The 27,900-nt window shown below is 40.7% G+C and overlaps 1 protein-coding gene across 3 annotated transcripts in view; it reads left to right on the top strand.

Moving 5' to 3' along the window:
• The window catches only part of PLEKHG1 (pleckstrin homology and RhoGEF domain containing G1), a 222,976-nt gene that overhangs the window by 53,910 nt on the left and 141,166 nt on the right, over positions 1-27,900 (top strand). For all 3 annotated transcript variants that reach the window (XM_023632922.2, XM_023632923.2, XM_023632921.2), the window contains one exon: positions 3,460-3,544. The gene's annotated coding sequence lies outside the window, so the exon portion shown is untranslated. The remainder of the gene's footprint in view (positions 1-3,459; positions 3,545-27,900) is intronic.

The raw sequence follows: 27,900 nt of genomic DNA, 5'->3' as shown, positions 1-27,900 counted from the left end.
TATATAACTTATTTTAAACCTCACCTTGCATGTATTCCAGACCATAAGATCTAAGTTTAGCATCGTTCTTGGGCCAAAAGCAATAAAACGTGACCTCTTTTGATTCAGTGAAGTGCAATCAGCATTTTCTCTTCACAACTATAACACCAACGGCTGTTTATAACATCTCCCCAACCTCCAAAAGTGTAGTGATGTACGTAGAGTTTTTTTTAACATCAAATTTATTTGGAGTTAATGCCTTGTGTATAATATATTAGTGGATTTTGCACTTACAGCCGGATAATCAAATATTCTTAATGTATTTTCTTCTAAAAACCCTCTCTTGAATTTATAGAACAGCCTCTGGGGTCCTCAAGCATTCACCTGTAAATAAGCATCCCTGATTCTAAAAGCGTCTTGCTGTTCTCATAGTCCCATAATGAGAATTCACCTTCTACCGACCAAAAATATAAATTCATTAGTTTACCTCATATTGAATTTCCTGGTTCGATATGCTTTGTTCCTTTTCTGAAAAAGTACATTTGTACTTTTTATCATTTCTCATGAGGAAACTGTTGTCTAAAGATTTCTTTAAATGTTTTCTATATAGATTCTTTACTGTAAACATGGTTTTTCTGAATATGATCTATTTTCAGATTGTCTCTGTTGTCATTGGTTTGTGTCTAGTCCTTTCTGCTGTTGCTTTTAAGTCTTGTGTTTCACGTGATGTTGTGGCACCTTTACTATTTCCAATAGGGGCTTTTTAGATATTTCTCTTGCGTTTTCTATGTATTCGACCTTGTCACCTGCTGATGGTGGAAATTTGGTCATTTCCTTTTACTATTGCATTATGGGCATCTTTTATTTTATTCCTGACTTTTTAATAAAAATGTTGTCTGTTGGTTTTGGATCTTTGTCAAAACCATGGTACGTGATCTTTGCGTTTCTAGGTTACTGAGAAGTGCTGAGTTCATTGTATGTCGTGTTGGCATCTTTGAAAATAGGAATATGTGTTTATCTTTACGACTTATTGATAGAGTAAAACAGATCTATTTACATAATATTTATAGAATAAGCCCAAATTATAGTTGTGTCATTATTTTAGTATACTTGAAATCGAGTTTTCTGAGCAGTTTATTTAGTATTCTTCTGTCTTATTTATTTAAGTCAAACAAGCCTCTTAACTTTTTTTTGTCCTTGTGTCTTATCAAGTTTGGTTATCAGGCTTGGCTAGTTTCATCAAACAAACAGAGGAGCCTTATTTGTTCTATACCCTGAAAGCTTTTTGTATAGTTTAGGATTTATCTAATCCTTGAAGTCAGCCATATTTATTAGTTTTTCAGTTTTTATATTTTTGGTTCAGTTTTAATAATTAAATACCACCTTAGAAAACTGTTTCCACTGAGATGTTCAAATGGACCCACAAGGATATTTTTATATGGCACTCTTCATTTTTTAATCTCTTCCATGCCCATGATATCTTCCTCTAATAATTCTAGTTTTGTGTTGGATTTTAAAACTAGATTTGCATGAAATCTGCCTGTGAGGGATTTCATTCTGTAATGAACTAGGGTCTGCTTTTTCAAATATCTAAATGACAAATTCATGCTTTTACTTTTATTTCTTCCTTTCCTATATTCTATTTATTGCTGCTTTTGAACTTAACTAAGTTTACATATGTATTCATTTCTTTGTTCTCTCCAATTTACAAAAAACAAGAACCAGTTACTAATGTCACAAGTAAAGCTGCATTTCTTTTTTATTTTATTGAGGTCATAATAATTTATAACATTGTGAAATTTCAGTTGTACATTATTATTTGTCAGTCACCATATATATGTGTGCTTTACACCTTTCACCCACCCCCCAACCCCCTTCCCCTCTGGTAACCACTAATCTGTTCCCTTTATCCATGTGTTTATCTTCCACAAATGAGTGAAATCATGTGGTGTTTGTCTTTCTCTGTCTGGCTTATTTTGCTTTACATAATATCCTCAAGTGCATCCATGTTGTTGCAAACAGGACAATTTTGCCATTTTTATGGCTGAGCAGTATTCCATTGTATATATACACCACATCTTCTTTATCTGGTCATCAGTTTTGGGCACTTGGGTTGCTTCCACGCCTTGGCTGTTGTGAATAATGCTGCAGTGAACATAGGGTTAAACTGCATTTTTTTGCTCCTCATATACAAAATGAAATTAACTTTTCCTGTCTGCTCCCACTTATTCCCCTATTTTGATAGCCTGATCTGGGATTTCAGACTTAGGTGGAGCTAGTTGTTATAGTAAAGTTTTTTTATTAGATATTTTTTTCAAAAATTTTGAAAATTTGGACTGTTTTTAGAGTAATTAGTATACTTTACTGCTTATTTATCTGCTTTCTTTTGGGGGGGGGAGGAAGTTTGGCTCAGGGCCAATCATTTTTTGCTTCAGGAAGATGGTCCCTGAGCTAACATCTGTGCCAGCCTTCCTCTATTTTGTATGTGGGATGCCACCACAGCATGGCTTGATGAGTGGTGTGTAGGTCCCTGCTCGGGATCCAAAGCTGTGAACCCCAGGCCGCTGAAGCAGAGCGCCTGAACTTAACCACTGTGCCACCGGGCGGACCCCTTGTTTATCTGCTTTTAATGCTCTCCATCAGCTACTATGTGACTACTTTTCACTCTTAACTCTTTATTTTGATTCGTCCCTCCTTCAGCTGGAATGTTTTCAAGTAACTTTTTCATGGAGATACCCAGCTGATAAATTTCTAGGCACATTTATTTGTCCTTTAGAACTCCACAAATATTGAAATGTCTGTGGTTCTTTCTTTTAAAAAATAATGACCAGAAAAACAGCAACCCCAAATGTTACCAGAAGTAAGCATCACCCCTATGAACTTCTCCCCCCGACCCCAACTACTTTGTAAAGATGGAAGCCGAGAGGAATGATGGGCTACACCACGGAGAGGAATTCAGGGATAGAGTGGCCATGGCTGTAGAAAGTTGTTGCCGTCCTGTGGAGGACTCGTGTTTCAGAGATGGGGATGCTGTGGTTGTGACTGAGTGAAATCCTTCATTCTCCTTCTGCTCCTCGGGGTTTCATCTCTCCTCCTGCTGGTGGAAATTTTGCCTGCTTTCTGGCGAGTCATTGAACTTAGTTTTTAGTGCTATCAAAAGTTCAAGTCTCTTTGGAATTTTCTGTGTGTTTCAAGGGAAAGGGAAAATCAGAGCTTGGACATCAGTAACTTTCTAACACCACATTCCTGTTAAGGTTTTTTTGTTTTTTAATTAAATTGTTATGACTATTGCTATAGGTCTGTTTATAGACCAGGATCATTGATGGGGCATTTTCCTGGGAAAATTCTGGCCTTTTTGCATCCAGTCTTTCTTTTGCCACTTAAAATTAACTCTGATATCTCATCCATGTTGCATTAAAACAATTCTGGAAAAGTAATATTTAAGTAAAAAGCAATTTATTTTTTGTGTTTCTGCTATAGGTGAAGACTGGAAGTGAGCAGTGGCTGGAAGTGAAGAAGTTAGGAGTCTGTGGGTGAAGACTTCGGAAAAACTTCAACTATAAAAGTGAGCTGGCTTCATCTTTTTTTGCCACTTGAGTCTGAAACATGTTAAAAGATTAACATATTCGTAATTTAGATTTGTTAGGTTATTTTTGTATCAGTACCCTCTGTAGGCAAAATTTTTCTTGCTTTTAACTGTTTTGTGAGAGGGGGTGACAAATATTGTAACCAAAGATGAAATGCAAAAGAAAAGGCATCCTTCAAAATACATACATGAAGAATAAAAATGGAGCCAGGAAGCGTAAACCACAACAGCATAGCCCGATTGGAGTCATTTTTCTTGTTGGCTTTCTACTGTTAATGAGTTGGTCTTTTAGGTAATATTTTAAATGCTTTTCATTGGCCAGAAAAGTTCTTCTTGTCCTTTTTACCTTCTTGGGCTTCCAGATTTAAAAGCTCAGTCCAATTCTGTGGTGGGAGTACTTGAAAAACCACAATGAATGATAGAAGGCAAAGGAAGGAAGGAGATGGCCCCCTTTTTTTTTTTCCAGTCTAGGCAATTATTTGATTCTCTTTCTTTCCTGAGTACTTTACTTTATCATACTCTGACCACATCATAAGCTGTTTGTCAAGACCTGAAATGTTGAACCAACATTGTTCCATTATGTATCGCATGCTTCCTAAAATGGTAGGAATGGAGGAAGAAACTCAGTCTGCTAAGCATAGCATTATCCCTTTTTACTAATCAGTTTATTTTCAATTTTACACCAGGGTCTTTTTTAAACCAGACAGTAAAATAAAAACCAAATTTAGAGTGTTAAGAGCAACGAGTTAGAGTTTGGTTGTCTTTAACTAGCAAAATAATAAGGCTGTATTAGAATCATAAATATTGATACGCCACGTTATTCTTCTTGAAGTACTCAGTTATTACACAGACAAGGGGTATTTTAATGGAGTAAAGATGACTTTGCTTGTGTCAGAGTTCAGAGTTCATCAGTATTTTGTGAACTGGTAAAATGGTGGTTTTCTTACTGCATATCTTCATTACGGGCAGAAAGTTCCACAAGTTCCTTTGCCTGACTTGTGACTAGAATGCTGAGTAGCTTAAAAATCAAGACTTTGTGTCTCAGAGCTGACCTATCCACTAGGCACAGTACCTGGGGCCCATGATCCTTGTAGTGGCCCATGAAAATGTTCTAATTTTAATTTCTTTTAAAAGCAGGGAAAAAACCAACATAATAGTAATGAATATATAATAATGATTATATACGGATTATGTTTTTCTTTATACCAACGCAGTCGTAAAATATAATTTTTAGTTGTTTTTTTTTTAAAGATTTTATTTTTCCTTTTTCTCACAAAGCCCCCCGGTACATAGTTGTGGGTCCTTCTAGTTGTGGTATGTGGGACGCTGCTTCAGCGTGGCCTGATGAGCGGTGCCATGTCCACGCCCAGGATCCAAACCGTCGAAACCCTGGGCCATTGAAGCGGAGCGTGCGAACTTAACCACTCAGCCATGGAGCCGGCCCCAATTTTCAGTTATTTTTTAAGGAGGAAGGGGTCAAAGTTCCCAGAGCTCACGAAAGTTGTCATGTGGCCCTGGCTGGGTCACAGTTGGGCGCAGTCTACATATGTGAAAGATTCAGTCCTTTGAGTGTCTTTTGTTTTGAAGAGTAGTAATTATTTCTTTTTTAGAAATGATTATCTTCTCTATAAATGAGTTCATGGACTTGTCTGCTCATCAGAGGGACACATGCTTCTATCTACAAAGAACGAAATAACATATTGTTAGGTTAGATAGCTGTGGTCATTCCTTCTGTTTTCCTAAAATAAAATAAATACTTTTTCCCTTGAGAGACCCATTGACATTCTGTTTGCTTGGTAATGTGATACAGAAAATAAGGGAAGGGAAAGAAAGCCTTGACTCAGGAGTCTTTGGTCCCATTTTGGACAAGCGTTTTTGCCCGGGGGTGTGTGCTCCGTGAGAACAGTGGCTGACCCGCTTCCTTGCTGCTGTGGGAGTCTAGAATTTTGGTTCTTCCATAGTTGCTGATCTGGCTTACTGAGTACACAACATTTTCAATTATTGGGACTGATCTGGTCCTGTTTGTTTCTGAAGCCGTGATCTAGTTTTGTTAGTCTTCAGCTGCAGTGACTATATAAATTCTGGACAGAATATCTTCTGAAAGTCCCTTGTTGATTTAAAATAAGTGAGTTGCATGTCTCAGGAACATCTTTGTCAAAATAGGTACCCACTCAAATATAAACTCCCTGAGAGCCAGGATCTTTGAATGTTTTGTTTGTTGCTATATGCTCTAGAAAAAGCCAGATGTATGAGAGAAGCTCAGATGTTTGCTGAAAGAATGAATGAGCTAATTTCCTCCTTTAGAAAAGTCGTTTCCCTCCCCTGAATATCAAGGCTCTGGGCCTCTGGTTTGCGGTGATAACATTGGAGACCGGTCACTGGAAGGGCCTTGTCACCTCCCCAGAGAGGGATGACCTTGCACTGCTCAGTCCCCATCTTGAGACTCAATTTACCCTTTCACAAAAACAGACAATTGGGCTGGAAGGAACCTTTTTTCACTCTTCCAGAACTTCTTGAAACAACAATAGGAAAGGTGTTCTGATGGCCTCTTCCGGTTTGGCGGTCCCTTTTCCCAGCCCCCTTAGAAGGAAAAAGTACCCTGTATTTCCAAAATAATTAATTTTAGATATACTGACCTTAATTAGCACTGCTTGATTAGGTGGTCCTGATTTACAGAAACTTGAAAAACTCAGAGGAGTGTAGGCCTGTTTTACAGGGTCTCTTGACCCTAGAGGAACTAGAAGCATTCGTTTTCTGTTGGTATCGTGTGTGTGTGTGTGTGTGTGTGTGTGTTTGTGTGTGTGTGTGTGAGATTCAGCTGCAACACCACATTTTTGAAAGACCACCAAATATATACATATACACGCACTCATATATGACTGATTTCTTTTCTGACTATACTTGCCGCCACATTGCATTCTCAGTGTCTTCGTGTCCGGGGTTTCGCCTGCCCTGGTTCTTGGACGCAAGTGGGTCAGGGGAGAAGCTGCTGGTAGAATTCCAGCGTTGAGCTGCTGAGGAGGAGAAAGATGCCGACTGAATGTTCCGAGGCACCCACAGCACGGGGTGCTCAAGGCCTCCTGCTCCACTCTTCTCGCTGGTGGTTTCCAAGCCCAGTGGGGGAATGAGTAGTGCAGTCCTTTGGGTGAAGATGCCAAAGATTAGAAATGGTGTGTTTTCCCCCAAAAATTTGCCATCACTAAGCATGCTGTAATGGTGCCTTCTGGCCCGACCATGTGGTCTTGCTGTTCTCTGGAGCGTGAGCATCACTCTAGCCCCTTCCATCCCTATCTGAGCTCTCTTACTGCCCTTTCGTGAGCACTGCAGCAGGCCCACCCTGAGCCCATCCCGGGTCATACCTGCTGCTCAAAAGTGTATAAAGTTGAAGGCTTTGTAGGATTGGAATGTTATGGCTTCTTACCTCCTGAGACTTACAAACAATATGATGAAGGCACGCTCAGGGAGGAATCAGCACTGTGTGTGCCTTTGCTTCTCCTGTAAGTGACCTTGCCACTGTGTTCCCAGGGCCCTGTAAGTGTCTTCCTTAGGGCTGATCGAGTGTTTGGAAGATAGCTAATACGATTTTCAGTGGCTACAGCATAAATGATTCACATCATGATTAAATAACTTGTTGTATTGAGCTAGATGTTGCTAATAATATAACCATCTGGCGGGATTCTTGGCACAGTGCTAGAGTCCATGGATGTGATGCACTGTGGGATCTTTAAACAGTCATTGGGATGCTTTCCTTCAGCTTCTCTTACTGCAAAATCCCCTGATTGTCTCTCGACATACCGGTGTCATGAAAATGATTTTTGAAAATGTATAATCAAAGATGAAAAATGTCTTAATAAGTAAATATAATGGTTACAAAAATATAGCACAAAATTATGCCATTCAGAAAGATACACAGATTTGACTAAGTGTTGAGCACCTCTCCTCTATTAAAAAGTATCTCCTGGGGCCAGCCCAGTGGTGTTGTGGTTAAGTTCTGCTCACTCTGCTTCAGCGGCCTGGCTTCAAGGGTTCAGATCCTGTGCACGGACCTACACGCTGCTCATCAAGCCATGCTGTGGCAGTGACTCACATACAAAATAGAGGAAGACTGGCACAGATGTTAGCTCAGGGCCAATCTTCCTCACCCAAAAAAAAAAAAAAACCCACACCAGTCTCTCCTGTTAAAGAGTTCTGGAGATTGGTTGCACAACAATGTGAATGTGCTTAATACTACTGAATCGGATACTTAAAAATGGTTAAGATGGTAATTTTATGTTGTGTGTTTTACCACAATTAAAAGTTTTAAAACTATATCTCCTAGAACTTTGCTTAACCTGGTATAGCGACTAGACCCTTTTGGGGGCACAGGGGGAGGACATCCTCATTGTAGGTCCTTCATTATGGTTGGTGAAGGTTTGAGGGTGTCCCCAACCATTCTTGAAGGAAAAAGGATATAAGTTAAAAAAAGAAAGAAGCCCCTGTTTTCTCGTGAGATGACCTTTGGAATGAGGAGCTGGTTCGCGGTCCCGGCATTGAGCTTTTGGGGATACTCAGGACAGTGTGTCCTCAACTATGTGAAATTATGGTAATAGGTTTCTGTCAAAGACAAGGAGGGAGGGGGGCCTTCATGGTCAAATAAGTTTGCGATTTAAGCAAGACTAATAAATTCCTTGTCCGCAGAGTCGGTCCCATGCTGCCCTGGGCTTGTCTTCCCCAAGGAGGTGTCCCAGGCAGGGGTTCCCAAACTCACTGAAGCACCTCATACCTCTGCCCTCTCCACAGCCCCCTGCCTTGACTTCTAGTTTTCAACCTCTTACTGTGTTGTGCTGTGGAAAGTAGTTTGGTAAATGCAGATTTAAGGTCAAATATGGGAAAGAGGAAGTGACCAGCACAAACACAGAAATCGGTTATAGGAAGAAATATAAATGAATTGAAGCCATATTGTGACCTGTCTCTGTAGGAGGAGCAGGCAGAGGGGACATTTGGAAGGCAAAGCCCTGTCCAGTAGCTGCGTGCCCTCCATCTGGGTAACGGGTAAGGGAGCCAGCCCTCAAGTTTGCTACTTAAAGAGCCCCTCACCTCCTGCTCTCCCCTCAGACTGACCTGAATGTTCCAGGCGTGAAACTTGTGAGGCATCTTGAACCATTTAGCTAAGCCACTGACTCAAGGACCAGCCAAGGATGACATTTGTTGGTCTGAAATTGTAATGTGTAAGGAGGCTTCCTTAGATCTTTTGCTATTAAATGACCTCCAGTCTAATAACATCTGATAGATTCCTTCGGACTGCTTAGACAACACAGTATCGGAGGAGAGGTAGCAGAATGTTACTTAGCATAAGTTGTTATGGATATGTCATTAAAGGTGACCTGTTTAGGATGGCCATTTTATGAATGAGTGCCCGCCTTGAATAAAGTACCCCAAATAAAGCACTAAGCATTGTGAGGTATGCAAAGGCAAGAACACAAGCCTTCTGCCCTTGGGAAGCTGATAGAGTGACTTAGAGAAGGTAAAACACGTCTACAGGGGCCGGCCTGTAGCACGGTGGTTGAGTTTGCGTGCTCCGCTTCAGTGGCCTGGGGTTCCCAGGTTCGGATCCCAGGTACAGACCTAGCACCACTCGTCAAGCCACACTGTGGCGGCATCCCATGTAAGAAAATAGAGGAAGATTAGCACAGATGTTAGCTCAGGGCCAAAAAAAACCCCACGTCTACAAATAACCTGTCTGCAAAGCAGTCCGTGATGAAAAGTGAGATGAGAAATGTAGACTGCCAAAGAGCTATGAAGAGATGTACTTCCCGTATAAATTGTTCACTTGTGAATGTTCTGTGCCTCTGAAAATAATGCTTATTTTCTCTTGGTCAGATACAAAGTTGTCATTTAAATCAAAATTGTTTCCTTGTTCTTCCAATCATCAATTTCCTGACTTAACGTTTTCTCCTCTTGCCTCGTTTTCTGAAAGAGGTATTTGGGAGCTCTCATTGTGCGAGTGGGTTGTCGACTTTTTCTTTTGGTTCTGTCAATTTTTCCTTTATATGTTTCAAGCTGTGTGAAGGTTAGCAAGTGAGTAACTTGTTCTATTGCTGGATGCGAGGTAATTGTTGTATTTTAGAACCCAGATAGAATGGCATATCCCCGGGAAGTATGGGATCACAGAGGATTATTGAAGGTTTCATGCTTTTGACATCTGCAGCTAATGAGGAACCTTGAATGCACCTGCCAGGGGCTGGCCCAGGGACCATCTAATGGGCACAGAAAGGCCATCACATACAATGTCCAAAGAGCCAGATGCCCTCAGTGGTGGCAGATCTGCTTTCAGCAGCTGTAGATAATGAATCCAGTGTCTGCAACGGACAATTAGTTATAATATTTGAAAAACTTGTGGAAGCATTGAACCAGACGCACCAAGCTTAAGAAGTCAGTAAAACAGAATTGTCCACCTCAGATTTAGGTGGCCAAGGCCTGCTTCCTGACTGAATAAGGCCGACCTCACCACCCCCCTCTGTCTTAGTCCCTTTCTTCCTGTCTCATTCCTGATCCCAACCATGGAGATTGCAGTTGCATTTTCCAAGCTCCGCATACTTTTAGAAATCTGTGTTTTATTGCCTTACACCCTCATGCCTTTTCTATGCCATAAGGAAAGCCTGTTCTGGAAGAAGATTACATTTGTGATAAAGACTTTTCAGAGTTAAGTAGGGTATTAAAGCAATCATTGTGTTTTAAAATTGAAAGACTCGGAGTTGCAATTGATCTTAAGTCCTGTATTAAGCAGAGTATTTTCTTTTAATATTCTTTGTCTTAAAAAATGTGGGGTCTGGTTTCTGAAAATGTTGTAACTTCATATATATTCCTTTGATTTCTAAAGCATAGTCATTCAAAGAAAAACAGAGTCTAGCAATTTCACAAGTCCCCATAAATGGACTATTACAGCAACCAGGCTCTTAGACAAATGATTGCCAAATCATTTTTCTCTGGTTTCTCTCTTCTTTCTAAGCCCTCTGTCTCATTTTTAATGCTATTCTGGGTGTTTTCAATTGGGATCTTCCAGTCGCCTCTGAAGTCACTTATTCTTGAAACTACTGCTACCTCCTAACTCCTGTTTGAGGAAATGAAGATATATTTGTACAGGCTTATCATTTCAAATGCCTATTTGACATCTCTGTCCCTCCCTCGTCCCCACCCCGACCCCCAGTATAATTTGTCACCAAATCTCACTTAATACCTCACCATCTGTCTCGTCCCTTCTTTTCTATTTCCACGACATTCTTAAAGGGAAAAAATGAACATCTGTGCGTTTTCCACAAGGTACACACTATATACTCTTTCTTATTTCCTTCTTTTAGTCTTGTGCAATTATTATCATGAATTGGACTTTACAAGTCAGGAGCCTTGAAGCCCTCAGAAATTGTCATTACCTAAAGTCACACAACTAGTAATTTTTGAAACAGGAAGAGTTATAAATACCCAAGTACGAGCTCCAAGTCCACTGTCATCTTTACTGCCGTGAAATGTGAAGTGCCGCCCAGCCATCCCGTGTGCCTCGTGTTACCGCATCGGGCAGAAGGACCAATTCTCTTTCTCTCTGGTTCGTCTGAACTCATGACCCTCCAGTTCATTCTGCCCACCAGCCCAGTCCACCCAAAGTGCTGAGTAAATTGTGTGAGCTGTCTCGTTCTAAAATTCACAATGACATGTTGTTGCTTGCTCTGTAAGCTCCAACTTATTTTTTTCCCATCTCTAATTCAACTATTCTGGAAAAGTGTTTTGTACCACCCAGAACTCTCTCTGAGGCTCCTCGGAGTCAGTGGGAGAGAAATGCCGTGGGCTCTGGGGTCACCTGGACCCGGGCTTGCATCTCTGTTCACCTCCTTCCCAAGAGACATTGGGCAACGTTTTTGCCATCCTCATCTCTAAAATCATGACAATGAACTCACTTCTGTGTAGCTGTGGACCTGGAGGGTGCGTGTACAATGCCAACTGTAGCAAGAGCCTGGCCCTTGGCAGACTCTCAGAGGGAGCTAGAAGGCAGTAACACTATTATGTAGACCTTATCTCTCCTTTTAAACTCAGCTCACATTCCTGCTCCTTTTTAAATTACTCCGACCTGATTTTATCTGCCCCCTCCTTGAAGTTGCTGTATCAGTTAACCTCTGAACAATTCATTTAGCAATTTTAATTATGTAGTGCCTCTTGACACTGCTTCCTGATCCTAAATCCTTCTCGAAATGCCTTCTTGAGCACTGTTAATTCTTGCTCTGATGGACTAAAGTAATTCAAAGGCAAGACTAGGTCTTATGCATGGTACCTCTGTAGCCTGGCGCCTTGTACCTAACTATTCACAAGCTTTGATTCAGAATTAAGAAATTTCACATACATTTATAGGAAATCAGTAAGCTAAATCAGTTTTAAGTATAGGGAGTTCCTAGGTAGGTTTCCCCATCTGATATGATTAGCCCAAATTTCTTTGTTGATAGTTCTGAATGTGAAGAATGTTGCAGAGTGAATTTTAAAACTCCAGCAAATTTTACTTTCCACTATTTCTGATAAAACTGTCTTTTAAACCCAAGGCATTCTTAAAATATGGCAATATATGCAGTCATGGAGTAACTCTAAATTAGGAAATGTTCTAATTTTCTCAATAACAATTATTTCCCAGGCTTAAATTTTTTTTTCTTGGGCAGATTTTCATTTTTCTTCTTTGCCTTTTCAGTCAGTCCAGATAACTTTTTCTCCCCACCCCTCAACCAGATTTTCTCTTGCAAAAAGTCTGGTGAGGAGGATAGTGCTGTAAAAATAGGCCTGAGGAAAAGTTGTCAAAGAAGATCTTTTTTTTAATTTTTAAACAATTCTTTTTGCTGTGGAAGATTAGCCTTGAGCTAACATCTGTTGCCAGTCTTTCTCTTTTTTTGCTTGAGGAAGATTAGCCCTGGGCTAACATCTGTGCCAGTCTTCCTCTATTTTATACATGGGTTGCTGCCACAGCATGGCTGATGAGTGGTGTAGGTCTGTACCTGGGGTCCAAACCTGTGGACCCAGGCCGCCGAAGCAGAGCATGCCAAACTTAACCACTACCACAGCAGGCCAAACCCAGAAGATCTTTTTATAGAGATAAAAATGTGGTGGAACTTTAAAACTGAAGGAATAGTTTTCTTAATTGTGGGCTTTTTCGCTTTATTTAATCACCCCATATTCAGAGCCAGTTTTTAAAACTCCATAGTTTGTCATTTTAACTTGTGGTTTAGGGGCCCGCTCTTTAAACAATGTAAGGATTGATGGAAGAAAAAACAAGTTGCAGGCAAGTTTTACCTGCCGAGGTGTGTGTTCCATCCTAAAGTCACATTTAAATGTGCTTGCACGAAGTCTATTTCTAAACACAATATATATTACTAATTTGGGCAATATTTTGCCTCCATAGAAAAAGTTATTTGTTGAAATATTTACTTAAGGAAAAACAGAAGTCTCCTTGGTCTGCCAGGCTTCAAGTTGTGAAATTTTGGAAGAGCCCTTTGAAAGGGGGGATGGCAGTCTTCCTTTTTGGGGTCAAGGAGGGACAGCGAAGAGTTAGAAGCCACATCCCCCAGCTGTGGAGAGGTGTTGTCCATGGAACGCCTGGCTCAGAGAGTGAATTCTTTGCTTTGTGCCTTCAGGCTCACTCATCTGTCTGTGAGGCACTGCTGGAGGAGGCCTCAGAGGGTGCAGAAGCTCGGGCTGCCTCGGCCCACACCATACTGGGATCCAACAAGATCTCTCTCTTAGCGAAATGCCCTTTCGAAAGAAAATTTTCAAAATTTTCACAATTGTTGAAGAACATTTGAACAATCAGGACTAGCCTTCTGTAGGGAAGTCCTGGGAACTGATAAGGATTCAGTCAGTAAAACTATGTTTGTGTGCAGCATATGTTGTGTGTGTGCGATCTTCAATTTAAGCCAGAATTGTTTTCCAAAAGTTCATTTGAAAAATATTTTGAAGTGTATTTCTTCCTCATTAGAAGTAACGCTATGCATGGGAAGTCCTCTGGCTCTAAGCAGAGTCTATTTAGGTCATATTGTACCTGAAATGTAGTTAGGGCCATTTGGGGGGTGGCTCAATTTTTATTACTAATATTCTTTCCCATTGTTCCCATAAACAACTGAAATGCTAATATTTGTGGACGAACCTCATGTCCTGGAGAACTTCTCACAACTAGAGAATGTGGCATTAACATTTCTTTTTCTCCCCAAAGCCCCAGTTGTATATCCTAGTTGTAAGACCTTGTAGTTCTTCTACGTGAGATGCCGCCACAGCATGGCTCGATGCGTGGTGTGTAGGTCCACACCCAGGATCTGAACTGGCAAACCCTGGGCCACCAAAGTGGAGTGTGTGAACTTAACCACTATGCCACCAGGCTGGCCCCTGCATTAACGTCTTTTATTAGGCCAGGGATCTTGATGTTGGAGTTTAGAGGTACGTGTATGAGCTGTAAAACTATAGTAACACAGACATGAGTAATCCTGTATAAGAATGATTCAAGAGAATATCATCGACATGTCAGAGCAATAATAGAAGCACATTACCGTTCTACAGCCCTTTAAAGTTTTACAAATTTATATTTTATCCCAGTTTTAATTTTGAAACCCTAAGACCCAGACATATTTATTTTGTGGCAAGAGTGTAGGTGGAGTGCTTTGAAATGAACGATAAGATAGGGCCTGGTATCCTGAGAGGAGGAGGAGGAGACGATGAAAGTGATGGCCTGTCTGAGCCTCTTTGGGAGAGGAAGGAAGAGTAAATAATTGAGAAGAGTGGGCTGTGGAAAGGAGGAACATGCATATCACGATAGTCCTAGTCCCTTGTACATCCCAAGGTGAGGATTTGCTAGTTATGAGTGATGCTGGGTTGAAGGAGAGGGTAAGGAAGTCTTTGCCTGTCCCTCCTCCTTTCAGCTCCTCATCTTCCTAGTCAGGGTCACTGCTTGGTATTTTAGACATTTTCTTCCATAAAAACGCTGATAACCTATAGTTAGATTCCACTCTTAGGCATCATTATGGGCTAAAACGCTTTTACAGGCAGAGCCGGGAACCATATATAACACTAGAACCTGTAACACGTTTTCCTGTAGAAACAACCATTTACCAGGAGTCTTTTGGAACTTGCTCCTTTTTTTTGTTTTGTTTTGTTTGAGGAAGATTAGCCCTGAGCTAACTACTGCCAATCCTCCTCTTTTTGCTGAGGAAGACTGGCCCTGAGCTAACATCCATGCCCATCTCCTCTACTTTATGCGTGGGCTTTTTGCCAAGTGGTGCCATGTCCGCACCCAGGACCCGAACCGGCGAACCCTGGGCCGCTGAGAAGCGGAACGTGGGAACTTAACTGCTGCGCCACCGGACCGGCCCCAGTGCTCCATTTTTAAGTTCGTTCTGACTGTAGGTGTAGAGTTGAGTGAGCCTGAGAAGAGAATAGTAAAATGCTGGACTCTCATCGGGTTGGAGGGCTTTTTCCCTTTGAAACTCAATGAATTTCTGTACTATGTTGTATACCCGGAGACCAGTCTCAACTCTCTGTTTCTTAGACGCAAAATTTCAAAGTTTTCCACATTTATGATTTTTTATGAACATGAGCTTTTCTATCTGAGAAAATTTAAACACTTAGGAGAATGATTATGACGCTCATGGGGTCACTTTGGAGAACAAAAAACAGATGGTTAAGGAGGTTCGTTGACATGACCGGCTGACCTGCTGTGGGATATTGAACACTTTAATTTATTTTTCTTCTTCTGTGATCGCTCTTCTGACCATCTTGAAAGACAGCCAAGGAAACTTCTTCTTCTAATTATTTCCAACTATTTCTGGGAAGTTCATTCAGACTTACGGTTAAACAGGTCATCCATGCTTGGGGAGCACCAGTTTAAACATCAGATGTTTACATTTATATATAGATAGAGGATTCATTATCTCTCCCCCACTACCAGATTTTAGCCTTAAAAGCCAGTTATTTAGTTTTCTCACTCTTGTATACTGAGCAGTTGCTCAGTAAATGGGTTAAATAATGTGATATCTTGATTCAGGAAAATGTGGTTCCCAAGTGAACCATTTAGAGCAAATGGTGAGCATTTTGTACTTTAGATTTATAGCAAATTGAAGACTTGTGTTCTGAAGAATTTTTATTTTAACAGATCAGTGCATGCTCAGGAAGAAAATACTAGAGATATGTAAGGCACTTTCTTCCCTAACATTCAAAGAATGTTCACATTCCTTGCATCTTTTATCTCCCCTCCCCCATCCCCAACGTTTTGTACGTTCACTGGTTTACTGGTTTCATTGGGTTTTTTCCACTGATTTTTCACTTTATCAAATAGAACATTTCAACTGTAATAGAGACTCTTACTCAAATTTGCTAAAACAAAAAGAAATTAAACTACTCTCATGGGAGAGTGGCCTTTAAGGTTCATTGACTCAGTGACTCAGGAGCATCACTGAGGATTCAGTCTCTCCCATCTTTTTGCTCTGCCATCTTTCTTGGCTTCTTTCTCAAGCAGCTTCTCCTAAATGATCACAAGATGGCTGCTAAATACAGATGGATTAACAGATTCCCTCGTCCGTATGAACCAGGAGAAAGAGAGGAACTTCTTCCCAGCTGTGGAATACAAGTCTCTTCTTCGAACCTATGAGGCTACGTATGTCATCAAGAGCAATGACTGTGCTAAGAATGCCGTGCACTGATTGGCTTAGATTAATCAGGATCCACCACTAGAGCTGGGGATGGGATGAGCTGCGCCTGTACCGCATGGCTGTGAGTAGAAGGAACAAGGGAGTGGATATATGAACAAAACAGGTTGTTGTTGGGGAGGGAGAAGTGCAGAATGGATGCTGGGTTAGCAGCCAACGGTGCCCGTGAAAGTGGGGCTGTTGTACTTAATTACTGGATTCTTGTTTTCTAAATAAAACATAGTTCTGAGTATTATCTGTCAATCCCTGGCTCTTATCCCTACATTCTGTAGCAGACTGCCCATCCTTCTACCAAGTTCCTCAAGTTATTTCTTGGCACCCTGGTGGGAGAGGAAGCATATCTCATGTTATGAACGACTGTGGTGTTGTCTTCATTTTCTGGTCTAAGTTGCAAGTTCTCCATGGCTGGAAGGTGCCAGCAATCCAGCCGACCCTGCCGTCCAGAATCACTCGTGCTCAGAGCCCATCCTTGGCCAATTGGGGCTTTTTTCTTTGGAACACGTGCCAGAGTCGTACTATATTCTATGGGGTATTGGGGAGATGCTTCTAATATCTCATGGAGTCTTAAAGGAAAATTACTCTTAGAAAATAATCTCTGTTCTCTATTCCTTTTATCTTTACGACTCAGACACAGGCTGTAGAGACAGGGCGTGAGGACAGTAGACCAATAATTGAGCTGCTGAGGAGGGCTTCCAGCCTTCTGGCTTGGACAGCTGGGTAGGACTAGGTTGTAATCAGAAGAACAGGTTGCTTGTGGTATTTAGCACCCAAGCTAAGTAGACCAATGTAGGCGATTTTGTGACCTCTTTATCCTTTATAATGCTATGTCTATGGGAAAATGTGTTCCAGACTCCAGGCTTTGAGTCTGGACCCAGAATGAGTGAGAACTCAATCTGTTTGTAGGTTGCAAGTTACTTACCTAAAGTGTAGTCCTTATGCCACTATCATGCAGAACAAAATTCCTTGTTGTCCTCTTTTCCCAGTCATTCTATGTTGTCAGAAAAGAAAGTTGTAGAAAAAAAGTAGAACTTTTTTCCTGCATGTGTCAAGGTTTTAATGATTTGATTTAATAATTAATGTCAAGGCTAGGCAGGGGCCTTTCTGGATCGTTTTTCTCAATTCCTTGACGGTACCAGTGCAGACCACTGGGGGAAGGCTGTTGTTCTCTTAGCTATACAATAGATGGTAAGACCCCCAGCTTCTTCTGGCATTTGTTGTCTTTTTCATTAAGGTTTGGCTATCCGGGGACGTTGGTTGAGGTAGCATGGAATCCCCAATCTGGAATCGGGTAGTTAAGAGAAAGGCACAGTTGAGGCCAAAGGAATTCGTAATGTATAAACATGGCCTCAGCGGCCCTGTCTGCCCATGATGGGGCCTTGCTTCCACCTGCTAAGTGGAACGCCTATCCAATAGATGATCTGTGTCCCCTTCCCTTCTTTCCACATTGCAAATGCTCTTGTTTGAGCAAGAATTTCCCATTTAAAGCAACAACAGCAGCAGCAACAATAAAACATTGCAACAGAGATATGTGGTTTCTTCTGTGTCTTCCCTCCACCCTGGATAAAAGAGGCAAGTTATTTAAATATAATGTGGACAAAATGTATTAAAAGGGTCAGAGGTAGTCCGATGGAGGAGGTTGTCTGAAGTAAGCAAGTGTCCTCAGATTGGAATGTTGCCCAGAAAGAGTTTAGGAACAAGGGTAAACTTGGCCTTCCTCTCAACAGGCTGAGGCCACCACAGGATAACACTGGCTTCCCCCTTCACGAGCTTCTGTGGTCTGGCTCTGTCCAGCTGTTTCTCCTGTGACTGCCCCATCCCATACCCCCTCTGCAACATTGGTCCATTCCTTGCTAACGTGCATCTGTTTGTCATCTTGCACCATTCATGAGATGCCCTCTGCTCTGCTTGGGGCAGAATTCTACCTTCCAGATAGCCAGTGAGCCTAGTGTCTCTACCGCTCTCTGTGCTTACTTCATCCTTACTGAACGGACCTGGGCCTACATATCTCATGTTACTTATGAGAAAAGTGAGGCCCAGAGAGAGCTGGTGATGCCACCAAATTTGCACAGCAAATGTGTATCAGAGACTGAACTAGAATCAAGTTATCTTGTGTTCTAGCCTTGTACAGTTGCCGTCATACCAACTGCATGTGTAAGATTATTTTTTCTACAAAGGGTTTGTGTAGTGTGCGTGTATATATGTACATATATATATGCACACAACACACACACATACATATTTTAAACTGATGAGGAATAAGAAAGGTGGTTTTTAAAAACTGATTTGCTAAACTACTCTGGAGCTGGGAATGCCAACCATTTAAGTCTTACAACATGAAAATTGGGCCTGTTTAAAACACATATTAAGGCTAGGTTTGTATCACCATTGGTTACCCAACTACTAAGATTTCAAGTTTCTAGTATTCCTAAATATTCAAGCACCAGCCTTTTTAAATATTGTATTGCTGTAAACATGACTTTTTGGAGAGAATTTTCACGTGTGACTTTGTGGGTACTTAGTCTTTGACTGAGGGTTGACTTTAAGAAGGTTGCAGGCTTCTAGTATCTGTTCAGTTAAGTCTTATGTTTTCAGGAAATTATAAGAGACGGCCTTATGTTGTCTTAAGATGACAGTAAAATGAGGTTTGGGCAGAATGGACAAAGAAAAATGAATTCTGTTTGTTACACAGGATCTAACGTTAAAGTATTTGGGAAAAGAGTAGTTTGAAGCACACCATCCAGGGACAGCCTCCCATGGTGTAATTAATTTTCCTTCTTCATAGCTGTCTTGTTTTTCCTATTTGCAACAGTTGTGCCTAAACAATATTTTAGTAATTCACGCAGAAATATTTTCCTGCATTAAAAGTACCTGAGATCACATGGTCTTCCTGACACAGCCTCTGTGCTGCTCAGGAACTTTTAGAGAAATGAATTCAAAAGTATGGAAAAAAATGAAACTGTGAAAAGTGGAATTGACCGTCCTTTGGAACTAAAGGTGATATCAAATCCAGGAACAATAGCAAGTGAAAATACTGTCTTCTTGTCGTCGAGTGCTACTTGCTCCTTGCAAGGATTTCTTGGTCCGTCCACAGGTATGAAAGGTTTCCCTCTGGTCTGTTTGTGAGATGTGTGGCTAAAGAGGCAGGAAGAGCACGAGTAGTTGAAGATAGACTTGCATGCAAGAGTGGCTACAATATTTACATACAAATAAGTCTCTGCAGGAATACGTGAAGATTGATGCTGAAAGTCTGCTTGCTGGGTTTTTTAGGCTGGGTGCTGTTGGGTGTGAGAGCTTTCCTGTGAATTAGGAAAGGCTCCTTGTGCCCGTGTGTTGCTGTGTCCTGCCTACACGTGGACTGAACGAGAACCTCAACGCTGTCTGTACCCGCTGAGACAGGACAGAACGCATCAGCTGCCCTGCTTGCAACTGTTCTAAAAACAAGCCAAAAAATTGTCATGGGAGCATTAAACAACCAGGACACCTTCTAGACCAAGCGCAAAACGATTTGGCTCTCCATGGCTGCCTCAAATATTTTTAACTCCCTGTAGTCGAGTTTCCAAGAAAGAATTACGGTTTTCTTTGAGAGCCAACAGTTCTCTTTGTAAATTTCTGGATTTGGGGGGATATTTTGAGTTCTACAGTAAAATGTAATGGTCCTTTTGAGAAATTGTACCGTATTGAGCTTAGTTTCTAGTATTGGGTGGTTCGAGGCAATTCTTGAGTGCCGAACTCTTCTCGGATCTGTTGGGTCTCACCGGTTTCCATGGAGTCTTGCTGGCTCATGGCCAAGTGAGAGTTCAGCATTCCAGTCAGCTGGGGCTCAGTCTCCCTAATCAGGGCCGACCTGGAATGCTTGCACAAAGGACTCTAAAGGCAGATGCTTTATATGTAATCAGGAAAAATGAGTTGATTCTTTTTGGGGAAGACTATGAAAAAGGTTTAAAAATCTGTGTTCCTTTCACTTCTTTAAATTTTGATTTGTTCCTTGAAAAAATATTTTCATCTTCTGATGATACAAAATGCATAGTTTCTCCAATCCCCCTCCTTTGTACAAAGTAATGCAAAACAGAATGTCTCATAGGACCTTACATGTAAATAAGATGGGAGCCAAATTATTGCGACCGATATATTTCACACATCTGGCAGTAATCTTTTTATTTTATGGTAGTGATGACTCAAAGCAATTGTTAATCCTAATTTATTTTTAAACATTTTGACTTAAGCCTTCCTCTCAGGGCACCGTTTCTCCCCCACCTAGTTTCATGGGATGGCTGGAATAAGATCATTGTAAATACCAGCGTTCACTTTTTTAACTCAAACATTTGCACAGTTACACTGTGGATTCAGAAGAGACAAAAGGAGATTTCTGACTTAGAGCTAGCCCTCAAATAGAAGGAGAAGAAAGCCTTTTAAGGCTCATAATTGTAGAGAGCTGGGATGGGTCTTTATTGCACAAAATGAGTAGAAGCAAAGAGAAAGAAAAGGTGACTTTTGCCTGTCGGGGTGGTGTTGAAGAGGCTTCTAAGATGGCATTTGGGCTCCCTCAGAGGACGTTCTGTGACCTAGTTTGATGCTGGACTCCCTTGCAATTACTTCTGCTTGAACCCGTAAGGCTTCAGTCTAAGGGGAGAATTAGCTCTTTAGCTAACATATAAGATCGTGAGATGCTCTTCCGAGTAAATCTTTACTTAAAACTACTTGATGTCAAACTCACTTGAACTGCTTATTTAGATCCTTTTAGCGGATTCTTGTGCAGCAATTGTAAAGAAAGATTCTTACACTCAGTCGGGTTCTAACCAAAGGTGTTGTTCACGTTGACATTGCACTAACCCAGATTTTGACCTTAAAATGTATTTCTAATTTCCTTTTGAAACCATTCCTGGGATTACTAAGGAATTTTTGTATTTAAGGAAAGCAGTGGCTTTATTAATTTTTATCCCTGCTCCCTCAATGAAATAGATGTTTATTTTTCTTCATAAACCCCATGGATTTTGATAGAAAGATCAAGAAAAATAATCAAGAAGAAAAACATTTTGTATAGTTTTTTTTCACATGTGCTTATGTTTTCAAAGTAAATAAACAATGAGCAATCAATTTTCAAAAATCAGTGATGTTGGAGGGTGTTTTTCTAATGAAAAATTGACTTAAGTAGATTCTCTCTTCATAGCCCCTCACTGATTTTTATTTCATTGACTTTATAAGGAATGTGATCCGTTTAATCATATTTTTAAATACATGCATAAGGTAAGTGTTGGGTTTCTGACAAAGAGCAAACCTAGGAGCAGAGCATAGAGCTGGAAGAATAATCTAGAATGGGGACATGGAGGAGCTGAGCAGGTCCACCACCTGTGGCTACAAAGACCTACTCTGCACACCCATCCCACGAACCTCTCTCTGAACAGGGCCCCTGGAGTTGTGCAACATGTCAGCCCTAGAGCTAATGGTTATAAGCTTTTTTTGCATTGTTATGCTCATTCAGCAAACTTTTGGGTTTACTAACTATCCTAGGAATGATGGGGGCACCCTATAAGCACTCATAGCTAAAGGGCCTGTTGGTGGTTAATCCCAAATAGTAGTCCATTTGGCTGAGGCAAATGGCATAATGTTAGAACTCTCTTGTTGCTTCTTTTTCCTCCATCCTAAAAAGTGTTCCTTTAAAGAGGGAAGGGCAGAGCCTTTATGGGTAAGAAGGAACCAAAGCCCAGGAGGGTCAAGGCGTCGGTCAAGTCAGAAGTCCTCCCGCTCCTCACTTGCTCCACCTTTCACACAGCCAACACCTATGGAAGGTTCCAGACGCCAGGCACTGGAGCGGGTGCGAAGGATACAGTGGTTAAAATAGAAGTGACACTCCCAGGGAACTTAGAGTCTAGTGGAGCTGAAAAATCATTTTAAAACCATCATAAGTGTGTAATTACAAATCTCAGTGAGTGCTATGAATGAAGAGAACAGAGGACTCCCAAGAGAGCAGACTTTCATTGGCAGGAGGTTGGGGAAAGCCTGTCTGAAGTTGGTACATGATGGAATGTAAGCCAGCGAGGCAGAGGCTAGAGAGAGATGGACGAGTGGGACAGTGAGATGGGGCGGGAGGCATAGGTGAGGCCTACATCGTGCATGGCCTTGCAGGCCGTGTTAGGGAGTTTGACTTTTATTCTAAATGCAATGAGGATATAGTTACAGGTTCTAAGCAGGGGAGTGACGTAACCCAGTTTAGCTTCTTGAAGATTCACGTTAGTTCTTGGGTGGAGAATGAATTGCAGATAAGAGTGAAAAAAGGGTAACCAGTTAGGAGCTGTGTGCAGAAGGCTAAGCAAGAGCTAATCGTCCCTTGGACCAGGAGATTCTGATTCCAAAGAAATTACCCTGTAGGACATGCAAAAGATGTGCAGATGTTGTCAAGGAACCGCTACTGGGTGATGAAAGGGAGGATGAAACCAGAAGTCTTCATCCCAATAATTCCCAGGATTCCCTCTGCCTGGGTTCTTTCTATGCTAGGGAGAAAACTAGAGCCTGAGTCCACGGATGGCCACGTGAATAAATTAATGTTGTGAGGTGCTTTGTAGCACTCTGCAAATTCTGGAAACTGCTGCTGCCTCCTCTCCTCTCCTCTTTGTTCCTTGAAGTTCCTGGGGGAAGCCAGCGGGCATTTATATTGTTTGATCATGGAGATGAGGGAACATCAAAATTAAGGATGCTTTTACAGTTGTCTTAGAAGTTGAACCCTTTGAAAAGATCTAATTGGTTGCTCATTGTGACTATAAGCCTATATTAAATTGATGCCGTATTTCACCCATAGTAGCATTTAGGTGAAATAAAAGAATACAAAGAATTTTGAGTCTTTATTGCTTTGACACGTGTAATATAATTAGTATTAACTATTTAATATATGACTATACATATTAAATTGTTTATGTATCATATATACATTAAATTGCTTATAATATATGACATATTTGAGAAATGTTTTCCATTATTGTTTTAAATAATAGTAAAGCATTGATGCATAATATCTTCTGCTATTTGTTAGTATACTATGATTTTTTTCCTTTGAATGTTGTAACAGAAAATCGCATCAAAGGCTTTAAAATTAGAAGGAATTTTTAAAGATGAGTAAGTATAACACTCCATTTTTATTACGGAAGTAAATGGAGTACAAACATTCCATTATCATAGACAAAAACATCATACTCTTTTCCTCTCCAGGAGAGAAACACAGGCACAGTGCAAACTGGGTAAATTGTTAGTTGATAATTTAAAGAATGAAAAGAGAAAAATATGATTATTTATTGTTGCTTTGTAGATGTTTAATTTCATTTCCACACAGATAATTTTATAACAAAAAGGAAGAGACGTCCTCATGTTGCGCATTTGGGTGGCAAGAAACAGTAGTGTTGATACATAAAAAGGAAGATAAGATTTAAATAAAATAACTAGCTTCTTCTGATGCTCCCCATTCTCTTTTAGTATTTCTGCAGGTAGAACCACGGCATGAGTGTGGGCTTCTGAGTTGCGTGAAATAAATAATTCAGCATTTTCTGCTACATATCAACTCTCTGCTTATTTTCCCCCTCAAATTACATATTCTGGCAAGATTTCTCACTTGTTAAAGCATTTAATTATTGTGTTTGGCAGCCAGGGTTGGTTGCATTATATAAACAAATGTCTACTTCAAACACTGAAACTGGCTTTTTTCGTAGTCTGCCAGAATTCGAGACTATTTGATGTGCGGTGCGAATGCTCTATTTCGGATTATATAATTTAGGTCTGGGAAGAGAATTTTGGCGTTGGTCTGCAGTCCTTACGCCATGGAAAATTAACCTTTAGCATCCTCTTTAAAAGGGCAAATCATCATGACTACAAGTTCCAAAAACACTTTCAAGGTAAGCTTCATTCTCGTAAAACGTCCTTTTATCTGTAAGCATATGCGCATCTGTCTAGTGCTGCAATATTTTTGACCATTCTGTGTAATGTGTGACCTCCGCAGAGTTATAGCTAATTCAATGCACCCCCCCCACCACCACCCGCCAACGCTTCTAGTCATAGAAGGATCCGTAAGTGTTGTAGATGAGGAGTGTGGCAGACAAAGTGGATGTTCTTCCTGTCTGTAGATGCTGAGATATATTAAGAGCACTTCTCAGGGCAGTGGACTCTTCACTTAGGCATTATATACAACTGGAGTCGAGTAATATTTACATAGGCCAAAGTTCTTAGTGGACTATTTTTTTCTAAACTCAGTTTCTAGAAGAAAATCGAACCCTCCCTTTCCACCACCCACACAAGGCACTTAGGCATAAGGGATTTATTTAAGGGAAAAAGATAACCGTTCTGAAGTATGTCATCCTCTCAGTCTTCATTAAACCCAGGTTTTCCTTCTGGAGAGAAGGGAGTCTGTGTGATGCTCCCCCCGTTCACTGAGTTGACCCTGAGGCGGAGCAAGGGTCCCAGCCTTCAGAGGAAGGTTAGATTAGAGTTTGGACACCGTACTTACTTAGAGAGGTGGGACCCTGTATGACCCAGTTTACAAAAAATTTTTAAAAAATTTAACGAGGGTTGAAAGAAGGTTTTATTGTTAACCCTGAAGTGACCAGAAAGTTCAGTTAGGCAGAACGTCTCATCTTTTGAGGAATTTGGATAATTGCTGTTTTACTCGAATAATCATGACAGAACAAATGACCTCAGAGGACTCTCTTCCCCCTGGCTTGTTGGAATCAACTTGCTACCAGAGGGTTATGTAAGCTCGTGTGAGAAGGAGAGCCATGTCAACGAGGAGCAGAGAGCCGGCCAAGGGCAAGCTGTTCTACGCTTTTCCAGAACTACATTTATGGTGCCCGGGGTTCACTTTTATTTCAGATTGCATGATGCCAGGTTACACCTCATGCATTTCCTAAAAAAGGTACGCACAAGTTGGGAGCTGTTTCCTCTTTGAAAATGCAGTGGTAAACTCAAAACTTTCGGATGAATTGATGAAGTGGCCTCGCTGAGAAATATTTAATAGGCATGGACACCACTTTGGGGCTGCCATGTGCCAGCAGGCAGTGCGGGCTGAGTGCACTGCATACATTTTATCGTTCTTCCTGTACCACCCTGTGATGACAGCTGTTGACTGGTCCCCCTGTGTTCCTTCTTGTCCCTTCAATCCATGCTCCGTGACACGATGGGGAGCTCGCCTAAGGTCACACAGCTCCTAAATGGCAGAATCAGGACTCACACCCGGATCTGTCGGACACCAAAGAGCATGCACTGTCTCTAGTGCATTTTCTCACATACGCTCCTGTGTCCTTGCTCTTGTTTTTAAAATTATTTTATTGAGGTCACATTGGTTTATAACATCGTGTAAATTTCAGGTGTGCATCATTATATTTTGGCTTCTGTATCACCACCAATTGTCTAGTTTCCATCCGTCACCATACATATGTGTCCCTTTACCTCTTTCACTCTCCCCCCACCCCCTTCCCCTCTGGTAACCACCACGCTCTTCTCCTTATGTATGTGTTTGTTTATCTTCCACATATGAGTGAAATCATACAGTATTTGTTCTTTCTCCATCTGACTTATTTTGGTTAGCATCATACCCTCAAGGTCCATCCATGTTGTCACAAATGGCACTATTTTGTCTTTTTTTATGACTGAATAGTATTCCACATCTTCTTTATCTGTTCATTAGTTGATGAACATAGAGGGGCACCTACGTTCTTGCTCCTTTTCATGTTCTTTCTCTCTTGCTTTCCAGGCTGGGGTGGGGGGTTGCGAGAAGGGCGTTCCTACCCCTGCAGCCTCGTCTTTCACTTTTTCATATTTTTAATATATTTAAGGATTTTGAGTCTTTTACCCCCTTCCTAAGAAGTTTTATTTTGGCCTCTTGTCTTTAATGATAAAACTTATTTTTTCTTAGTGGAAGAATAAGCACGAGGATTTTTTAAATCTAAGCTGATAAAATGAAATAGCAAAAATAAACCTATGTAAATATTTCTTACAAATATCATGACACAATACCTATAAAATATAGATGAATTGAGTAAAAAATTAGTAAAGATACAGTTCCTAACCACAAGATAAAATGCAAAAGAAAAAATATCTAATATTCAGACCACATACCATAAAAAATGTATATACCTTAATGAACTTCCATTGAATTAAAGAAGGATAGATTTGGGGCCGGCCCGGTGGCACAGTGGTTAAGTTCACACGTTCTGCTTCTCAGCAGCCCAGGGTTTGCCATTTCGGATCCCGGGTGCGGATATGGCACCACCTGCCAAAAGCCATGCTGTGGTAGGCGTCCCACGTATAAAATAGAGGAAGATGGGCATGGATGTTAGCTCAGGGCCAGTCTTCCTCAGCAAAAAGAGGAAGATTGGCAGTAGTTAGCTCACGGCTAATCTTCCTCCAAAAAAAAAAAAAAAAAAAAAAAAAGAAGGATAGATTTGGAGTAGCAGTTTCAGCTATAAAGGAGAAAAATTTTGTTGTTGATCAAGCAAAGTGCAGTTTATTAAATTGACAATAGTGAGGTGAGACATCAAATTGACTGTCTTAGTAGAGTCTCAAAATAGAAAATTAGGGCAGCATGTTTTTACTTTTTTCCTGTTTGTTTAATTGTTTTTTTTATTGAGGTGGTATTGGTTTATAACATTATATAAATTTCAGGTGTACATCATTATATTTTGATTTCTGTGTAGACTACATCATATCAGCACCAAAATTGTAGTTGCCAAGAAAATTTTGTTGAAGGGAAAAATACTGAAAAGGGAAAGATGCACAAACATATTTATATAAAATATAAAACCTTTTAAAGCTAAAATGGGATGAAAGCAACAAAATGAGAGAATATGCATAGCAGAAATTAGAGACTTGATAATACATACATATGAGTTTATATAAATGTGAGTTCAATGTCAAATTGAATTGGATAAGTGGTCCAAGGAGACAGCCAACTATTTTACCCAAAGAAAACAAATAAAAAACCAAATCTGAAGATATAGTCAACTTAAATAAATTTTAAAATGAAAACATTTTACGCCAACCAAGTGAATAAATATCAAATATCAAAATATCATCACTGGAAAGGTTTTAGAGAAAAGGGATATACTCATGCATTCTTGTTGACAATGTAAATTGATTTGATCTTTTTGGAGAAAACCTGGCAGTATATGATAAGAATTATTAAAGTCTGACTCTGTAAGCCTGCAGTGCTCTCCCTGGCAATTTACCCCAAGGATGTCGTGAGGCAGGCATTTATTGAGCAAGTGCAGTGTTAGAAGCTATAGAAGTGGAGATGGAGGAGATAAATTCTAATCTGAAGGGGAATCTAGTGCAATTCAAAGGCACTGAAATAGCGCGTGTTCAAAAATGTTTTCAAAAGATTGATTATAATAGGGAAAAAAATACTAGTGGTGGCCTAAATGTCTAACGATGGGGAAGTCATTATTTTCCTGAGTCACCCACCAGCCCACAACCAAAACTCCTCTGCTCTTCTACTCCTCTCCCAGTGAGTGAATGGCACACCGGCCCCCAAGAGCCTACATCACAGGCCTTAGCCAGCCCCCTGCCACCTCCTCTCCTCCACACCCCGCCCCGTCTAATCAGTTCCCCAGCCATACGCATCCTCACTTCAGCTGCCATTATCCAGGCTACCATCAGCTCTTT

Source organism: Equus caballus, chromosome 31 (assembly GCF_041296265.1).
Source record: "Equus caballus isolate H_3958 breed thoroughbred chromosome 31, TB-T2T, whole genome shotgun sequence".
Classification (NCBI taxonomy): Eukaryota; Metazoa; Chordata; class Mammalia; order Perissodactyla; family Equidae; genus Equus; species Equus caballus.
The sequence above is the reverse complement of the archived record's forward strand: the minus strand, read 5'-3'. Positions and strand labels throughout refer to the sequence as shown.